The 15,796-nt window shown below is 45.9% G+C and overlaps 1 long non-coding RNA gene across 1 annotated transcript; it reads right to left on the reverse strand.

Annotated features, from left to right (window-relative positions):
• Nucleotides 1-766: 766 nt before the first annotated feature.
• Nucleotides 767-7,705, reverse strand: Gm5532 (predicted gene 5532). The gene is made up of 2 exons (NR_132128.1): nucleotides 7,620-7,705; nucleotides 767-2,431 (listed from the first exon to the last, which is right to left on the reverse strand). It is a non-coding gene; the product is annotated as a predicted gene 5532 (long non-coding RNA).
• Between the last annotated feature and the right edge of the window lie 8,091 nt (nucleotides 7,706-15,796).

Genomic DNA, 15,796 nt, shown 5'->3' on the forward strand with positions numbered 1-15,796 from the left:
AGCTAATACTTACTAAATCTATATTTTATCGTTACTGCCCTGGTCTCTGCCTGGCAGCCCTCTTGGGGCCGCTTTCCCCCTGCACCTACATATCAGCCGTCTCATCCTCCTGCATGTTCCCGGTGTGGTCCATCTCCTATGCCCACATTCCTGGAGAATCCACTCTTCCTGCTCCCAGGAATCCTAAAGGTCCTCTGTCTCACTGCTCAGCCAGCGGCCACAGTAACTTTACTGGCCAGTCAAAGACCCACTGAGGACAGGCTTCCTTTAGTCCTACGTGCAGGACAAGGTAAACAGGGTTTTGGGTAGCATAATTAACATGAGAACACACACCACTACAGGTCCTCCAAAGAGGGTAGTTGGTTGGAGGTTGGTTATTGTTGGTTGCTATTGGTCTCAATTTGTTAAGTAGTCATGTGTGAAGAAGAAACAACAAGAAGAAATGAGGTATCCTAATTGTGATGATCAAACTTGCCCCAAGAAACCTGACACCCTTAATCAGAAGAAAGTAGTTGAACAATAACATTGCCCCCTTTCCCCTTTATCCTTTTTTCTTTCCTATCTAGTGTTAGTGGGTTGAAAGGCTGGAGAAGGGGGGAAGAAAGGAGAAGCTAAAGGTAGTTAAGGCCAGCTATAGTGCATGCACCAATGATCCTAACACTTAGAGGCATTGACAGGAGGCTCAGGCCTTCAGTCATCTCAGCTTCATAGCGGATTCAAGGTCAGCCTGGGTCTTGAGACCCTATCTCAATAAACCAAACGCAAAAGCAGTTACTGCTTTTATTAGTAACCACAAAGGTGATGTGTAGTATAACAATGTAGCTTTGGATATTTTATATTCAAACAGGTATATACAATCCACATCTTACGGTATAACACACACATGTATAACACACACAACACAGCATGAAATTTAGAGATTTTTCAAAGAACACAGAAATAGCCACCGCTAATTACTCTCTGTTGAACAACCCTGAAATATATGGATATATGTGCATCTTTTGAGCTCATACTATGCACAGTTGTAGAGTCAGCTGCTTTTCATTCAACAATATGGTGTGAACATTGTGAAATTTGTTTTTTGAAAACATGGCGTTTAATTTCTGCACACATTTTACTAATGAATATGCAATAACTCAGTCAATGCTACATCACCGAACATTTGGATCGTTTCCAGCTTTTTGTCTATTATAAAGTATAATGTTTACATCTTAATTATGGAAATTCCAGTAGAGGAAGCACTGAACCTCCTGAAGATTTTACTTCCTGTTGCCAGATGTCCCCTCTGAGAAGCCACACATTAAAATGAAACATTAAAAATGCACAACTTCCTGAATGATGGGAAAGTGTCCGTGAGTCTCACAGGTGAACATGAACTTGCTATCAACATCGTTCATCTCCTGGATTTCTAATGAATTTTATTTTTCCCTAACATAATGTTTTTATTCATTATTTCAGAATTTCATACAATTCACCCTATGACATCTGCTTCCCCTTCCTCCCAGATCCAGCCTTCCCTCAAAAAAAAAAAAAAAAATCCAATACCAAGTTCAGTTTGGGTTGTCCATATACTCAATTGAACATGGTTTGACTTCCCGTGGCCAGCCCTTTAAAGAAAATTGATTCCTCTGTGTTGGTCCCCCTTGGCCCTACCCACAGAAGCCATCAACTGTGAAGAGCTACACTTCAGCATCTTTATTACAATTTTAAGAACTCTCTTCTATAGCTTGATGCCTGAACTGTTTCTTTTCTGGGATAGGGGGTGAGCGGAGGTTGGCAAAGAATGAGAAGCCACCTATGTCTCTCACTCTCAGGTATGAGTCTGCAGTCATCAATACCACTGCAAAAGAAGCTTTCCTGCCCATAGTAGCTGGCAGCAGTACAGATCACAGACATCAACCTCTCTAGCCCCAGCACAGATCATGGACATTATCATGGTCTCTAGTAGCAACATGCACCAAAGACATCAACATGTTTTCTCAAATCAACCTGGTCTCCAGACCACGGACCTCAACACTGCCTTCCAGTGGCAGCACAGACCACAGACATCAGCATGACCTCTGCATGGCGGCGGGGGAAGGAGAGCAGCATAAATCACAGACATCAGTCTTTCGTGGAGACTTGATCCAAAACATGAACGATTCTTCATCTCAGCTATCTTGTTGTTAAGAGTCAGGGTTATCGCGCAGTTGGGCAGTGTGTCTGGAGCAGGACCTGCATGAGTTCCAGACTGTGTATCATCCTGCCCTCTATGCTGGCTGACACGCGGGTAATCCAGGCACAGCCACTGTGTTTGCAGCCCTCGGGTAGTGCAGAAGTTCCACGCTCTCCCTGTTTCAGCAGAAAGAGCAGTGTGAGTGGTGGCAGCAGCCCCGGTGGCAGCAGCAGCAGCAACAACAACAGAGGCAATGGCAGCAGCAGCAGACCCCACCTGTGGGGACCCGGAGCTTAGGTGAGCATTACTCGGCAACAACACACTCCTTTGCTTGCCCACTTATATTCTAGTTCTGCTTCTCCCTCCACATGTGCCACTTTTTTTTTCCAATTCAATAAAACCACTTTCTCTAGTGAATTTTAAATATGCGTCTGAACCACTTGCAATCTATTCTTCCCTCCCTCCTATTTCTCTGTATGTGTTGTATGTAGGTGCTTGCTTTTTGTTTTTGTTTTGGTTTTTTTGGTTTTTTTTTTTTTTTTTGGTTTTTTGTTTGTTTGTTTGTTTTTTGTTTTTGAGACAGGGTTTCTCTGTGTAGCCCTGGCTGTCCTGGAACTCACTCTGTAGACCAGGCTGGCCTTGAACTCAGAGATCCTCCTGCCTCTGCCTCCCATGTGCTGGGATTAAAGGTGTGTGCCACCACTGCCTGGCTTTTACTTTGTGTGTGTGTGTTTGCCTTTGTATGTAGAGACCAAAGAGAGCCTTCCCCTGTCTCTGGTCCTATCTGTTGCTGGGGTTACAGGTGTGTGCCACCACGCCTGGCAAGAACTTTATCTACGGAATATCCGTAGTCTATCCACTGTAGTTACTATTTACATTTATTCATTCGTGTGTGTGTGTGTGTGTGTGTGTGTGTGTGTGTGTGTGTGTGTGTGTGTGTACATATCACTGTGCACTTTTGAAGGTCAGAGGATATCTTTTGGGAGTGGCCTCTCTCCTGCCTGTGGAATCTGGGGATGGAATTTAGGTCCTAAACTGATGCTGAGTGCTTTTGTCCTCTGAGATAACGCTCCATATTAAATAGCAACTGTAAGTCCCTAGGGGGCAGAGGTCCCTTTTACTTCATTTGTCTCCGGTAGGAGTTGGCAAACATCTATGCAATAAACTGGTAAAACATTATTTTTATTGTATTTGGTCACGGTAGCTTAAATCTCAGAGTCATGTTTCTGTATAACCATCTCTGCGGTCTTGATTGGTTAACTGAGGGGCAGAGGACTTTGAGAAACTAGTTTTAAAAGAGGCAGTAAATATAATTGACTTTGAAACTATTTTTCTTCCTGTGGATGGTGTAGGACTTATGAAATGCCAGGCGAGAGCTCTGTCACTGAGCTACCTCACCAGCCTCTGGTCTGCTGAGACAGACTCTTCTGATGGATTCTGTTCTTGTCTTGATACGTCTTCTGAGTGCTGGCGTTACAGGTATGAGAGCCACCCGGCGAAGCTCTAATTTGGAAGTTTGTATTTTTTTTTTAAACTTTTCATTGATTCTTTGTGAGTTTCACATCATACATATCAGGCACCCCAATCCCGTTCATCTTCCCATCCTTCAGTATCTGCCCTCCACCCCAAAAGAAAACAAAACCAACCAAACAAAACAATCTTGCTATGGAAACTGTGGTGTGTCACGTGGTTTGTATACCTCTCCTCCCACCCCCAAACAGCTTTCGTGGCAGATGTTCATTACAAAGGTCTGGTTCAAGGACACTGGCTCCCGTTTACACCATCAGTACTGGATCCTCACCAGGACTCCTCTAGGATATTTTGTTGTTGCCCGGTGTCATGGAGATCCTGCACCTTTGGTTATACAGGACCAGCCCTTTCTCTGGCTCCTACAGCTCATAGATGGACTAGATGCTGGAGTAAGCCAGCTCAAAGCCTTGAATCTGGGCCTGGGTTAGCTTGCTAGTTTTCCTGAGCTCACACCATCAGGGCCACCTCTCCCAGGCAAGGGGCAGAGGGAGCTCTGTGCAGCCCACAGACATCAACATGGCCCCAGCCCAAACCAGGGACATCCTTTTGTGGTAGCATGGGCCACAGACATCGACACAGACCCCTACTACTGTAGGGTCATGGACCCAGACATAGTCCTCTGCAGCAGCATGGGCTGGGACATCCCCAGGGCCTCAGGTGGCAGCACAGGCTACTCACATCAGGCTGTTCCTTACCACCCTTGAGTGCCCAGTTCTGCCTTCTTCCTAGTACAAAACCCACTCAGCTTCTCTTTCCCATCCCCCACCATATGCCTGCTCATCTGTAGTAGTGGGGGGCAGACCTCTCTAGTTCCGAAGGGTTTTTTTTTTTTTTTTTTTTTTTTTTTGGTTTTTCAAGACAGGGTTTCTCTGTATAGCCCTGGCTGTCCTGGAACTCACTTTGTAGACCAGGCTGGCCTCGAACTCAGAGATCCTCCTGCCTCTGCCTCCTGAGTGCTGGGATTAAAGGCATGCGCCACCACGCCCGGCTACTCGGAAGTTTTTAATACGTAGACAGTTAACTGTCTCTTTGTACCAAGCTTTATCTTCCATTTACTTGTGAAGTATAAATAATCCATTGTTCCAAGGTAGATGCAGAAATGTTCAGCCGGGCGTGGTGGTGCACGCCTTTAATCCCAGCACTAGGGAGGCAGAGGCAGGCGGATTTCTGAGTTCGAGGCCAGCCTGGTCTACAAAGTGAGTTCTAAGACAGCCAGGGCTATACAGAGAAACCCTGCCTCAAAAAAAGAAATGTTCTATGACCTCACTCTCTGTTAGTCAAAATGCCACTCAAAGAAAAATTTCCTTCTCCACTTCTTTTATAGGAAAAAACCAAACCAAACCAAATCAACAACAAAACAGTCTTCGAGCTGTTGCTGCTGTAACTAATGTAGATAAAGAAAGAACAGGGCCTCAGGCACTAGGAAGTAGAGGCAGGCTCAGTAGAGAGCAGAGAGAGTGGGGATAGAGTAGGGCCCTGACCAGACACTACCCATCTGGTTCTACATTGCTACAGGGCTGCGGGTCCTTCAAATGCTCACTTGAGAGGGAAACCCTGGGGTTATTTGTCCTGTAAATATAGGAGGGCATTGAGGAGGGTCCCACAAGACTGTGGCAGCTGTCAACCTGAGCTGTCAGGACTGAGGTAAAATGTTCTTTGGTTTCTTTCACCAAATAAGCAAAGGCCGGTGATGTGGAAAGGCAGGGGAGAAATAATATTTCATTTAGCAAACTTAGGGGCCCAGTTTCCTGCCTGTTAGCATCAACTAGTGTAATGGTTTTGTCTCAAATGGAAATGAGTCAGAAATCAGTTTGAAAATAAGCTCCAGAAGGGGACCCCAAGCTATTGGATGTTTTGAGCACGCCAGTCACTAGGAGATTGGGGTATTGATTTGCCTCCCAAGGCTCCCTGGTTTTTCCTGAATCACGAATCATCGCCTTCTTAGAAAAGCGCCTCTGTGACATTCTTATTGATTAGGCTTCAAAAGGGAGTGGAGCTGAGGGAGGGGGCTGGGCAGCCTCCCACTCTACCTCCCTGGGACCATGGAGTCTTCCTGTGTTCTGTTCACCCCGGAAGGACCTCCCTCACCAGACTGGGATTCTCCAGGCATTCTAACTGGTTGATTCCAGTTCTCCTGGTCAGTTGTTCTCAGGGTATTTTCTCCTTCTTCTAGACCTGCTCCATGTTGTCAGGTCAACTGTCCTATGAGGTCTAAGAGAAAGTTCTTTGTCTCTGGACAGAAGACACTTAGAAAAATGTCACTCCATTTCCTCCCAGATCTTCCAAACATTTTTACTCCGTGGAGAGAATCCTAAGCGACAAGTACGGAGATAAATGGTTCGTCTGGAAGACAAAGTAATAGCAGAACAGTATGTTCTTAGGGTATTAATTAATAACCTGCTAATCATGGGATTTAAATCACATAAAATAGCAGATACCCCACAGTGCCATTTTGAAAGAGGCTCTGAGAAAAAAGCCTTTGCCTCACAAGCATGAAAAACCGAGTTCCATCCCTAGATGTTCTCAGAAGAAAAATAAATAAATAAAAATAAAAAGCACAAAAATAAATATATAGTGGCATGTGCCTGGGTATAGTGGCATGTGCCTTGAGTCCCAGCACTCTGGAGGCAGAGCCAAGTAGATCTCTGTGAGTTAGAGGCCAGTCTGATATATACCATGGGTTCTAGGATAGCCAGGGCTACATAGTGAGACCTTGTCTCAAATTAATAATAATAATAATAATAATAATAATAATAATAATAATAATAATGAGAGAGTCTGACAACCTAAGTTCAATTCAGAGAACCCATGAAAAGATGTATAAAGATGGAGGGAGAAAATGACTTCAAAAAGTTGTCCTCTGACCTACACACTTCCTCCCCCAGACATGTAACATATACACACACTATAAGTGAGTTGGTAACCTTTTAAAGATGAAAACCAATTCTGGGGGTTGTTTTGACCTGTGTATGCTCACAGGTACCACTCCTACCCACTTACAAATAAAGCTTTGCACCAGGTATGTCCCCAAATATTCACCTCTGTGATTTCTTTAAGCGTTACCGATAAAGCCCTGAGGTTTACAAAGTGCTTTTAGACGTATTTCTTTTCCTTTGGTCACCGTGAGACAAAGCACAGTGGGTGTTTCCCACTTGATTTCTAAATGAAATGAGAACGTGGAGAGATGTTAGGTGTTCTGCTCAAGGCCACCTGGCTCCCTGCAGTCGGGTTTGCTCACTGCTGTTTCTGAGTGTGTCCCAGACCAGCTGTGCTCTGTTGTGGAAAACAGTGTACTCCCCTTAACACTATTTTGTGGGTAGGTTTTACTTGCCTTGCTTTTGCACCAAACACCCTTTGAAATGTGATTTTTGAGCTGGGGAAAGGTGACTTTCATGTACCCAGGAGGCTTAGCTGGTTTTTCCCTAGCATTTCCAGATGACTAAGAGAACAGGGTATCTCAAGTGTTCCTTCCGTACACTGACAAGTGTTTTCTCTCTCTCTCTCTCTCTTTTTCCTCCTCCTCCTCCTCCTCCTCCTTCTTCTTCCTCTCTTTCCTTTTTTTATTTTCTTTCTTTCTTCCTTTCTTCCTTCCTTCCTTCCTTCCTTCCTTCCTTCCTTCCTTCCTTCCTTCCTTCCTTCCTTCCTTTCTTTGTTAAAACAATTCCCTATCTGAATGCACTGGAGATAAACAGTAACCAATAGGAAAGAGAGACTGGTTAAAAAGTGGCTTTTGAAACAATGATAGTAGGTAAAAGATTGATTCTTTCTAGGTTGAGCCAGATGCAGAGCGAGCTCCTCAATAAAGAGTTCTGGAAAAGCAGCCTCTTCTGTAACAGAGAAGACCCGTCCGCCCCCCTACATCAGGCTTGGACTGGGGCTGCTTCGGTAGTGTCTAGGGAGAAGAACTCACAACCCAGCCTCTCTGAACACATACCTGGAAGTTTGCAGAGACCAGCAGGACTGATGTGAAGCCACCGGGACATTTGTGTAGTAATGTGACCAGGATTAGTTCCCGCCGACAGACACTTCCTGGCTCCACGGCTTCTAAAGTAAGACAGTGGAAAAGCTTGTGATCGGCTAGGAGAATGTCAGAATCAACCCCGATGCTTACTAATTAAAGCAAGATTTGACCAGGTTATTTTTAGGTTTTCCTAAAACAGAATCCCCAAATCACCAGAGCATTAAATAAACGGAGTTCCCAGCCAGCGAGGGTGAGAACTTTGCCAGGGCCCAGGTTCACCTTGGCCTCAGGAATTATCACCTCCCCGGGCTCTGAGCGCTGACATCACGAGAGAATTTTCCAAATTGAGAATTTGGGTCTCTAACTTTATTTTTGAGATCTTTAAGGGAAGAAATGATAACCTGTTAGATGCCTGCTATTATGTGGCAGCTGTTGAGAGAACAGAAAAGCCAAGTGGGTGACTCATTGTCCCTTGAACAGGCCGCTCTCATTCTCTCCCACCCCACCCCCACCTTTGTTTCTGCTATACTCTACTTGGGGCCTGCTTACCCTCTCCCACTGTTCTCCAGGAATGTGGCCACAGGCCTTCATTAGCCAGAGTCAGTCTTCTCTCAGGCCAGCTCCACTGCTCCTGACCACCTGGACCCCTTATCTCCTGCCCAACATTTTTATAACCTGGCTTCCCCTGTCTGCTTTCCATCATTATCTCACAGATCACTGCACTCCAACACTGGCGGCATGTCTTTCTCTCTCCTTCTTAAAAAAAAAAAAAAAGGCAAATAGGTAGCCCACCCCACTCTCTAAAATCTGCTCACTGGTTTGTGACTCATCGTCTCTTGGTGTTTGGAGACAGGACTGTGTGTTCCTTCGAGCCGCCGAGTTGTCATTTCTCCCCTCAGGTTTATACAGACTTGGTTCTCGTGAGCGTCTGTCAGAGCCAAGGTCATGCAAAAGCTCCCTCTTATCTGGGGCTATTATCCCAGTCAATGGCAAGGACATAATTTAGAATTATGAGGACACAGGAAGGCAGACTGTCCTGGCTTAATGGAATGCCAAGCCCAGCTTTGAGAAGGCAGAGGAGATAAGAGGAAGAAAATACAGCGTTAGCTCCAGCGCTCTCCTGCTCCCAACTGTGGGAGAAATACCTGAGAGATGCGGTGTGTTGTTGCCTGCTGGGTTCACCTGCCTCAAAGAGGGGTAGAACAAATGAACAGACTCTAGTTCCCAGGATAAAATGAGGCTCTTTCCTTAGGTGAGCTGACAGTAGGAGAAAGGGGAGTAGGGACAGAGACAGCAAAATGTTATCTAGAAGAGTCAGTGAGGCGCCTCTGGGAAGGAGATCAGAGCGGACAGGAAAGTTCTCTTGGGGAGGGGGAGGGGGAGGGGGAGGGGGATTTGCCAGAGCAAAGGATTCAATTGCATGGGAGAAAATGTTAGGGGAATTTTTGCCTGACTCTACAGAAAACTTTGCTGAGTTAAGGGGTAAGTAACAGATCTGAATTCTGATGATCTAAGGAGTGTGTGGGGCGGTACAGGGCAGCTGCATAGCAATTAGAAACACGGGCTTGGAGAAGAAGGAGCAGGGTTCAGATCCCAACTCTCACGTTTCCTCAAAGAAAACAAAACAAACAACAACAAAAAAACTCCCACAGGAGACTGCACACAAAAAAAACGAGTCCCACGGGAAAGCATACAGAGTATTCAGAAAGATACAGTACGTGGTTAGGAGAGTCCCTGGCTCTTAATAAATAATAGCTCCATCCATATAGACAGATGGGATATTTCTTGATCTCCTTTTAGACAGCTTTGGCTTCAGAGTGCCCTGGGGATGCCAAGGAGGGACACAAACAGGCAGAGATTCTTCACAGAAGGAATGGCCAACGCGTTTCTAGGAACAATAACATCTGATGTTAAACTTGAAATGATTTCCTGCTCTAGGCAATAATAGCTCTGTCTGTTCTCATTAGCCACAACATCTTTGGAAAAGTCTGCTACGTACAACTGCTTTGTGTTAGCGCTGCTCTACTACGGAGAGGAGACAGGCAATGTCTGGGCTTTGCTTGTGCTTAAGGGGGGGGGGGCAGGAGAGGGGGGAGGCTGGAGGAGGAAGAGATGGAGCAGGAAGCAGGATTTGAAACCTGGGAGTGATGGATGTACCACAGACAGCAACAGAGACCAGCAAAGGCAAGAGGATCTGGAAGAGAAATGGAACCTATCACATTTACACTGTCACAGGTAGAAAGAAAAATACAATCCTGAAACACTGTTAGTTACTGAGCTAATCAACCCAGGGCTGCAAATGGACAGAAAGGCTGTCGTGGGCTCTATGCCAGGAGCAGTTTGTCACTTCTGATTACATTAGGTGACTCACCCAGAGCTGGTGTAGCACATTTTAATTAGTCCGTACCCGGCATGTTTGTAAAGCCAACCACACTGTCCACGGTGGCTCTATGGCCTGCTCTTCCTCCCTGGGACAGGAGGATCCTCAGGTCCCCAGCCTCAGATGCAGATAGGGTGCAGATTAACAACAGCACAAAAGTACTCTGGCTCCAGATGGGACAGACTCTAAGGTGTTCCAAATATTTCTGTGCCCCGGGCTGCAACGACTCTCCCGGAGGGGCAGCCCAAACACTCACCGAGTAACTCACCGAGTCGCGGCCCAGCCACTGCGGCAAGTGCAGCTACTGCCTCAGATTTGGCTCCGTTTTAGGGCAGTGCCCTTACACACAGGCTTCCTATGCCGGAGTCCAGACCCCTGTTCTTCTCAGGCCCAGATCACGTCAGGTGGCAACACTGGGTCTCCACACTGGGTTGTGACCCCTTCTGCTGTCACCTCGGGCTATTCCGCCGTACCCCAGTTCCATACCGTACACAAGAGATTCCCTCTACATTCTGCCAGTGGCAAGATTTGAACTACTGCCTCTCATCTTTTCCCGCCTCTTACAGAAGCCCTTCAAGGGCAGAAACCTGTCTGACGCATCTAGAGTTTCTTCGGCCGTCTCCTGCTTGTTCATTTGCGAATGTTTGTTCTTCTCAGCTTTCCTGTCCTCTTTCTACTCTTCCCCCTCCCTAATTCTAATTCTCTAGCTCAACTTCTGTCTATGTTGGAAGGGACCTAAGCATGCATTTGGACAGGGCCCCTAACTTTTCTCTGCCTCAGCCTTCTAGAGCTAGGCAAAACCTGTGACACGCCAGACACTGGGGGACGTGGAAACTATTACATGTATGTTCAGAAAACCAGAAGACAAATACAAATGCCAACAACTTCTCTTTTCAATACTTTTGTGAGTGATTAAACCTTCTTCTTGCCCTCAGATTTTGGAGGCCTGATTGCTGGTGCCCAGAGTCCATGATGGCTTGTGATGGCTGTCTAGTGGCCATGTTTGCTTCCCCGTCCTTCCCAGCCTCCTGCTCTGTTGCTGCCCGACCCAGCCCTCCACAGAGAAGGGCCAGCAGAGCTGGTAGGCTCAGACCAGGCCTTGCTTTCTGTTCCTTTCCCTCAGTAAGCCTACCTCATTTCTTCTCTCCCACTCCAGAGGACCCGGTGTGTGTCTGGTTCATCTCTTCTACCGGATGTGATTGAACTGAGTGCTGCTCACTCTTCTCTGATAAAGATGACTAAAGCTTTGTAGCTCTGTGTTCTGTGTAGTGGCAGGTGCTCCACTGGAGCTATGTGCTGAAATCTCAGCCGTCACTCCTTCCTCTGGGCCCCGCTCAGCCCTTCAACTGTGGGTAGAGACGGTGAAAGCGATTTCAGCAACAGGCTGAGACAATTGTTTTGAACCCAAACAAATTACGCGGGTCACCAGAACATCCATCATTTCTCACTGCCGGGTCCGAATGCCAGTGGAGATGGTCATGCATAATTTATCACGAAATCAATGGGAACCAAAGGGCACAGGAGAATAACGAGAATAACGGGTCTCTGAGGAAGACCTCCTTCTAGCCTGCTTCCAGCCTTTCTCTCTTCCTTTTTCCTTTCTTTCTTTCACTTTCTCTTTGTCCAAGCTTGTTCTAACACAGGCTTGCTTTTTTTTTTCAGCATTACTCGAAGCTGTTCTTCATGATGTCACCCTGCTCAGCATAACCTTCCCGAATACCTTCCCAGACCTTCTTTGCAATCAAGGGCAACTACCAGCTCACTTAGGGCTCTGGCTTTAATTATTAGTTGCTCCCACTGCACCCAGCCTTTCCCCCTCACCCCCCCCCCTTGTCTCATAAGCATGTGGAGGAAGCTTGTTTGCCAGGGAGCCCAGAAATGGCCTCTGCTAACGGTGAGTGCAGCCCCTTCCGAGTCTGCCACGTTTTCTTGTCATCCTACTTTTCGCTCCCGGGCTCCGTTTCCTTTTTTTCTTTTTAGGTCTCATGTTCTTTGTGCTTTTCCTCTAATGATCATTTTACTCTTTATAATTAACCATCGATCTCTTTGTGTCAACCCCTTCAGAGTCCCCCCACTGTTTATCCCTGTCCTGCCTCATAGCAGACACAGGTGCAGTGGAAGGCAAAAGGAACCAGCCCGGCTAATATTTGGATTGGATTTACAGGTTCTACCCCAAGAAGAGCTGCTTTCAGTATATCCTGATGGAGATGTTCTCTGATGAACCCCGGGAGTGAGCCAGACAGAGGCAGCAGAACATGTGGGACGAAGATGACTACTGTCCCAAGGGTGGGACACACGACACAAACTGAATAGCTTTGAACAACAGAAACTGCCTCACAGTCCTGGCAGTTAGAACTCCAGAATCAAGGTGGAGGTGGAGCTGAGACACCTTATAACCAACAGAAGGAAATCGTCCATTGCTTCTTCCAGCCACTGCTGTTTTGACAACATTTGTTAGCATTCCCTAGCTTGCTATCCCAAAGGCCGATGGATGGTCACCTGCTTTTTTCTCTATATGTCGCCTGGCCATACTTGGATTAGAGTCGCTCTAATCCAGAATAACTTCACTTTAACATCTTCAACGGCACTACTTCCTACCAAGGCCGCATTCTGAAGTACTAGGATTTTTACTTATCTTTTTTTTTTTGAAGAGATGCAGTTCAGCTCACAACAAGGAATGTGTCCATTCTGAGGACAGCCCAACAGCTAAATTTGGCTGGAAAGGGATGAGTAGAAAATGTAAAAAACTTAGCAGAGAAACTAACTGGAAAATGAAACTATAGACTAAGACACTCAGTCTAACATGGCAAATGTCTCTGCGTCTCTCACTCCAATCTGGTACCTTATAAGGTTTCTGCCATCCGTGAAAAGTGAAGTGTTAGTTACTACTCCTATTGCTTTGGCCAAAATAACTTCAGGGAGGGGAGAGTCTTCTGGTTCACCGTTTCAGAAGATCATAACCGACCATGGCTGGCAAAGCAGAGGTCTATGGCCGTGGGGAGTATAGGCTGCCATGGGAGCACGAAGCAATGGCTTGTCCCCACGGCCACTAAGCAAGAAGTGGAGAGAGAGTATAGCCTAGAACTAGAATCAAGCAACCCCCTACAGACAGACACACATACAGCCTCATTCTTAATGACCTGCTTCCAAATGCCCACGCCCCACCTCACAAAGGTTTCACAACTTCCTAAAACCAGGGCTTCAAGCTTAGAGGGACCAAGTGTTCAAACACATGAAACCTATGGGGGATATTTTACATTTGAGCCACAGCTGTAAGATAGAAAACTACCACATAGATGAGCCTGTCGTGTGTTCTCACTCTCATGGATTGAGTACCATGTACAGGGAGGAGTCCCACACAGTGGGGATTCAGGGATGGATGTTACTGGCATGAGGACTGCCACTCGGAGAAGCGGCTCACAGGGCAGCTCTTCAGTCATGACCTTCCTTATCACCAAGGAAGAGTGTTTAGAAGGAATTCCAAAACAGAGAAACTACAGACAGACAAGTGGCAACCTTGCAAAAGCAAAACAGGAAGTCATTTTACAAATGGAAAGCAGATGGACATATGCCCAGGAGGGTGGCAAGCCCGTGCAAAGTCCTCGTGTGTCAAGGCCATGCCCTTTGTGGTGTCAGGTAACTAAATCCTCCAGTCTGCTAAGGCATACTTGTTACTCTTGTAACGACAACAGAAAATCCAGAATGGTACAACACACTGCCTAGTCCCCAGTCAGTACCTGAAGTTCAAGAGACACTGGGAAATTCACAGCTATGTCTCCCATGAATCACAGAGACCGGAACCAGGCCTGGGCAAGTGAAGTGACTTGGATGCCAGCCTTCGCCTCTAATCTGGGCCAGCACAGTTGTTGGGAAATTGTCGAATGTCTCATGTTTCCATGGAAAAGAGGTGTTGCTGATGTGTGACTCAGGGCAGTTGCAGTCACCAAAGTTAACATTTTCCATAAACTACAGAGGGTCTTGGAACTGGGCTGTGTTTGCAGAAATTATGCACTACTCCTAGAAAATATGGTATGGGATTGCTTTGGGAAGTAAGGTACCTCAGGGCTGGCTTGTTTGTCATTCAGCAAGTGACTGTCCTGTGAGGGGCTTTCCCTTGTGAAATATGATCTGCTTTTTGCACACAGTAGGGAAGGAGAACAAGAGAGTGAGACTGTCTGTGATTTCTTCTCATTCCACGAACACAGTAGGACTGCATTTTGTTCCCCTATTTTAAACTGGAATGACCACATCCACTTGGGCTCATGAGATATGTGCAGAAATGACCTGCACCACCCTGACCAGGGGACCGTGCCAGGGCACTATTTGTTCATTTCTCTCTGTTGCTGCTTTAGAGACTATGGAAACATGTCAAGATGGCTCCTGCCAGCACAGGCTGGTCTGCAAGTGATTAACGGGACAGCAGTGTGGGTGTGGGTGGGGGTGGGGGGAAATCAAAGACCTGTGAGGTGAAGTCACTGAAGTTCGTGGGGATTTTGTTAATGCCACAAACAGTCTGTTTTGTCCTGATTGGTATCAGTAGTGAATTCTTCACAACTTACTTATTCACGACCTAATATGTTCATAGACAGAGTTCTTAGAGAGCTGGGAGGTATAACCCTTAGAGGATTTATTCAGGTGCATACCTGCCAGGGAAGATCTATTAGGAAGCCAGAATAAGGCTCCAGATAAACTTTAAAGGTTTTAGTAGGAAGCTCCTGGAGTACATTTACATTAATGTTTAATTGTATCAGATCAGCGGTTCTCAATCTGTGAGTCACGATCCCCCATATCAGTAGCAAAGTTACAGTTATGAAGTAGCAATAGAATAATGTTATGGCTGGGGGTCAGCACAACATGGAGAATGCATTAAAGAGTCACAGCATTAGAAGGTTGAGAACTATTGTCCTAGGTTCTTTGGATAACTGTGAGGTAGGTCCGTATGATAACAGATACTCTTCTATTTCTACCCACAATTCCATAGTGTCAGCCTTGTTCTCTTCATTGGTGTGCTTTCCTACCTCTGAGATAAACACCATGACCAGAGGTGACTTGGGGAGACAGGGTTTATTTCAGCTTACAGTTTACAGTCAACTCAGGGAAGGAACTGAAGCAGAGGCCAAGGAGGAATGTTACTTACTGCTTCGGTCTCCACGACCTGCTCCACCTGCTTTCTATGAGTGGTGCCGCCCACAGTGGGCTTGACTCTCCCAGATCAATCATTAATCAAGAATGTATTCCACAGACGTTGCATACAGGTCAATCTGATGTGTTGGTAACTTCTCAGTTGAGGATCTCTCTTCCTAGATGACACGAGTTTATATCAAGTTAACAAAAAACCTAAACAGCATACCCTCCATTCACGATGAGCAACTTTTCGGCCATCCTCTGTGTTCTCCTCTGTCTTGTTTCTGCATAAAGCGATCATCTTGCACCGAAATACAAAATGAAACAGGCCTTTCAGTTCAACAGCAAAAATTCATGCCCACTTATTATCTAAAGAAGGTTCAAATCTAAGATTAATAATATGCACGTTGGTAAATGTATGACCCATGGAAGATAGATATATTACGTGAAAGTTAGATGACTATTTGAAAGGACAGAAAATGACACTTGTGTGTCTAGGATGAAGTATCGCAGCTACACCTCTTTTTGTTTTTAAATATTTTATATGACAATATGGTTCTTTGAGTCATTTTTTAAAAACTAATATTAAAAATTGGGGGTCTTACAGTAGAATTTCTTTTAAATCATGGCTGACGGGTCATGATAC

Source organism: Mus musculus, chromosome 1, assembly GCF_000001635.26.
Source record: "Mus musculus strain C57BL/6J chromosome 1, GRCm38.p6 C57BL/6J".
Classification (NCBI taxonomy): Eukaryota; Metazoa; Chordata; class Mammalia; order Rodentia; family Muridae; genus Mus; species Mus musculus.